Raw genomic sequence first — 3,966 nt, 5'->3', positions numbered from 1 at the left:
TTACCACTCCGTTCCTGACGACAGATCGTCAAAATCAGAAACAATCATCAACTTACAGGTAAGTCTCGATTGTTTCTTTAATTATACCGCAGAGTTCAGATGTCGCAGCAGAGATGTCATTGATAAGACCTGTCAAAACACTTCAGTTATGAATCTTGGTTTCTTCTTTGTTGCTGTAAGAAACAGCAATGAGTCTGCAGATTGTTCAAACTCAAAGTAGAACAAAACTTGAATGGCTTAAGTAGACCTATTCAGGGTGAGAGTTGTAAGAACAGAAGGAGGGCAAAATGCAGTGACACTGAAAATCTGCCAATCTTGAATAGAGAAAGCTAAAATATAGTTACAATTTATCATCACCCATCCATTGAAAGGCAAACACTAGTTCAATAACAAGGCTTACAAGTATGACAGATCCTGATTCCACACACGGCCTGCACTAGCGCGCACTTTGCAGAGTTCAAATCAAAATCCTGACATTTGCTTTTTACGAGTGGTCATGGAAAATTTTCTTCTCTAAAATTGTCTCCTTTCACCCCCTTTCCTGCTCTCTTGCAATGCAATGTTCTGTCGTCCGCTTTCATCTCCACTTTCTGCCCCCATCCCCTCACTTCCTTTGCTCCCTCCTCTGGTTTTTATCTCTACTGCTACTCCTTGGCTTCTTACTGCTGTCTTTCAGCCACACTCCTGATCTTCTGGTAGGAAAGATCTACACCTAGCCTTCTCGGTAGGGCGAAAAATCTTGGAGGTCCAGTGTAGGAGTATATTCTAGGTTTTGGCCTTCACCTGGGAAAAATTAAAATTTTCCTACCAACTGAAAATGTTTAATGCGTCCTGCGCGCTCATCATATGACCATGCCTTATGCAGTTAAAAGTGCCATAACATAAAAAAACACTTAGATCTAGGCTAGATTTATCTTAGCCTAACTTAAAAAAAGGAAGTGGCTATTCTCACCCGGGGTGAGAATAAAAATACGATCTACCTCTCACCCCGGGTGAGACTTGCCAGCGTAGGCTATTCTCACCCGGTGTGAAACAAGACCTGTTTTTCCTCATTTTGGAATACTGTCTATCGGTGTGGATGATCAAATTGATAAAAGCCAAGAAAAAAATTACGTTATAGCACAAAAGTAAGCTAATTTGATTGTCTTCAAAGATGCTATGGCTATTTCACTTTTCGAATCGAGCCGAACTACGCGGGTCGCCATTTTGTTTTGCCCGGAAGTTCTCGCAAGATCTACTCCTCCCCCTCTCTCTGTCTCTTTCTGAATACTGTCTATAGCCATAGGTGAGGACGATCAGATTGACAAAAAACAAGGTTTAAAAATGATGTCAAAAAACAAAACTAAATTAATTTGGTTGACTACAAAGATGCTACAGCTATTTAACTTTCCGAATCGAGCCGAACTACGCGGGTCGCCATTTTGTTTTGCCCGGAAGTTCTCGCAAGATCTACTCCTCCCCCTCTCTCTGTCTCTTTCTGAATACTGTCTATAGCCATAGGTGAGGACGATCAGATTGACAAAAAACAAGGTTTAAAAATGATGTCAAAAAACAAAACTAAATTAATTTGGTTGACTACAAAGATGCTACAGCTATTTAACTTTCCGAATCGAGCCGAACTACGCGGGTCGCCATTTTGTTTTGCCCGGAAGTTCTCGCGCTACTCCTCTCTCTCTCTCTCTCCACAGACAAAATTGCACGCTTTTAGGCTAACACTTTATCTAACAGTAGTAATAGGTCTAGAACATTTGTTCACAGCACAAAATTCTCTAATTCTGTTCACAGAGTAGAATTCTGTGGTTCAGGGCGAACGCTTCACTGGTTGGCCTAGGCTATAATGGTGAACGCCCACCGGGTGAGAATAGCCAAAAGACTCGCCTGCGTTATTCTCACCCCAGGTGAGAATAGAGGTTGCCTAAAAAAAAAACACCAGCATAGGAAGGCACTTCGATAGCAGCGGGCGAGAACTGGGTCACGGCTGCCGGCAGCAGTCAGTGTTTTTGTTTGCCAGTCTCTGCGTTTCCGTTTGCGGGTCTTGTCGGTAATCCCTGTTTTGTAAACGTTCGGGACACATATCATGACTCATCATCCCGCTATTTTTGTAGAGCTTTAAATGCCGAATCGTTGGTACCGCGTTCATTCAGAAAAGTTAGTAGATCTAGGTTAGGATGCTGTTCTGCCAAGGGTGCTCTTATCTGGGTTGGGGATAGCCTACTAGATCTAGATCTACATCTATGATCTAGATGTCTAGTACTACTACTACTCAGACTCTGCTGTATCTTAGAGTCTAGATCTAGATCTAGATCTAGATATCTAGATCTAGATCTAGAATCTAGTAGTAGTAGAGCTCGATATCTAGATCTAGATCTAGAATCTAGAGTTAGATCTAGATCTAGATAATAAATCTAGAATCTAGATCTAGATTCTAGATCTAGATTTCTAGATCTAGATTCTAGATTCTAGTGATAGTGTGTGTATCTAAATGTAAACGACAGATCTAATCTAGATTCTAGATCTAGATATCTAGAATCTAGATCTAGATCTAATCTAGATCTAGATCTAGATCTAGATCTAGATCTAGTGGGCCAAAATTTATGAAAGTATGAGTTGGCCCTTCTATGGCTATGGAAAGAGAAAGTTAAAGTAAGAAACCAGAAATCTACCTCGAGTATTCGATCGTCGACACCCATCTCGTGAAACTGAACGGTGTGTTCATCTTCATCCTCAACAGAAGTTGAAGCCATATCTGGTTGGGATTTTTTTTCAATGCTGAATCGTTCCTCGATTTACAAAGTGAAAGTAGAGAATCTAGATCTAGAGTCTAAATCAGCTAGAGATCTTGTTTATTTTCACACTTCTACAGGAAACGTGGTCTTCGAGACTTCTTCCGATTAGATTTGCTGAGAAGAGTAGAATAGGCCAAGAGAGTGACCGAACTTTAACAACAACCGGAAGTCTCAAACTCTACGGATTCTTTGCAAAACCACCGCTCATTTTTCTATTCGCATTATTCTACTGTTTGTAGCCATTCATTAGAGAATGTTAAGAAAATGGGACAACGTATAGATGGCTGCAACAAATAAATTTCTCTTCCAGAGAACTGTGTTATCAAGCAGACCCTTTAATAAAACTTAAATAGATTATCGATCCAGTTTTAGCAAATGCATTCTTTCATCGTCTTATAAGTTATATGCGAATAATTACGAACACGAATGATTTTTTTTTTATAGTGCTAGACCGGCTATAAGTGTTGTAGTTTTGTTTACAAACACAAACAGATCAGATCATTGCATTACCTCTATCTTTTCATGACATAATAGGGCAGCCTTGTATGGACACGAAACTTCATTCAGAGAGAAAAAAATGGCTAGTCAAGAGAGTTTCAGACGAGGGGACGCATTTATATTTATAGTTCCTCATAAAATTCAGCGGAAAAGACTTGAGGACATGAAGATTTCAATGAAAAAGAAGAATATTCCTCTGGCTGAATCTCTTGGGTTTGTTCATGATTTTTTTTTTCAAGCGATATCCCTGGTGTTTTTCTGTTACAAGCTAGATCTAAGTCAAGTGGCAAGCGAACAGTTGACCCACTTGTACTTGTTTTATTTTGTAAAACGTTTGGTGCAGTTATATTATGTGCGATACTTTTTGAGCTGTGACGTTACCTCTGCATTAGGCCTAAGGATGGGCATTAGTCGATATTCAGTGATCATGTTGGGCGCAATCTGTCGATTTGCGCAATCCATCGACCGCGCAGCGCATTTGGTTGATCGAGGAGACGCGCGACAATCCATCGATTGATGCGCTTTCTGTTGATCAGCGGATCGCGCAGCGCTTTTTGTCGATCCATGAAATATATAGGCCTATTTGGACAATGTGACAATGACGTACTTCAGGTGGTATTCCAAATACGGTCAAGATTTAATGGCTTGTGATAAATTGTTGTGTTTTGATTAATCATTTATT

General features: G+C 40.2%; 1 long non-coding RNA gene across 1 annotated transcript in view; it reads left to right on the top strand.

The window, feature by feature from the left end:
• The first annotated feature begins 3,201 nt into the window (after window positions 1-3,201).
• LOC118478665 overlaps window positions 3,202-3,966 on the top strand; it is an 8,321-nt gene continuing 7,556 nt past the window's right edge. The window contains exon 1 of the long non-coding RNA XR_004859214.1: window positions 3,202-3,497. This is a non-coding gene — a long non-coding RNA (uncharacterized LOC118478665). The remainder of the gene's footprint in view (window positions 3,498-3,966) is intronic.

Source organism: Aplysia californica, unplaced genomic scaffold, assembly GCF_000002075.1.
Source record: "Aplysia californica isolate F4 #8 unplaced genomic scaffold, AplCal3.0 scaffold00800, whole genome shotgun sequence".
Taxonomy (NCBI): domain Eukaryota; kingdom Metazoa; phylum Mollusca; class Gastropoda; order Aplysiida; family Aplysiidae; genus Aplysia; species Aplysia californica.
The sequence above is the reverse complement of the archived record's forward strand: the minus strand, read 5'-3'. Positions and strand labels throughout refer to the sequence as shown.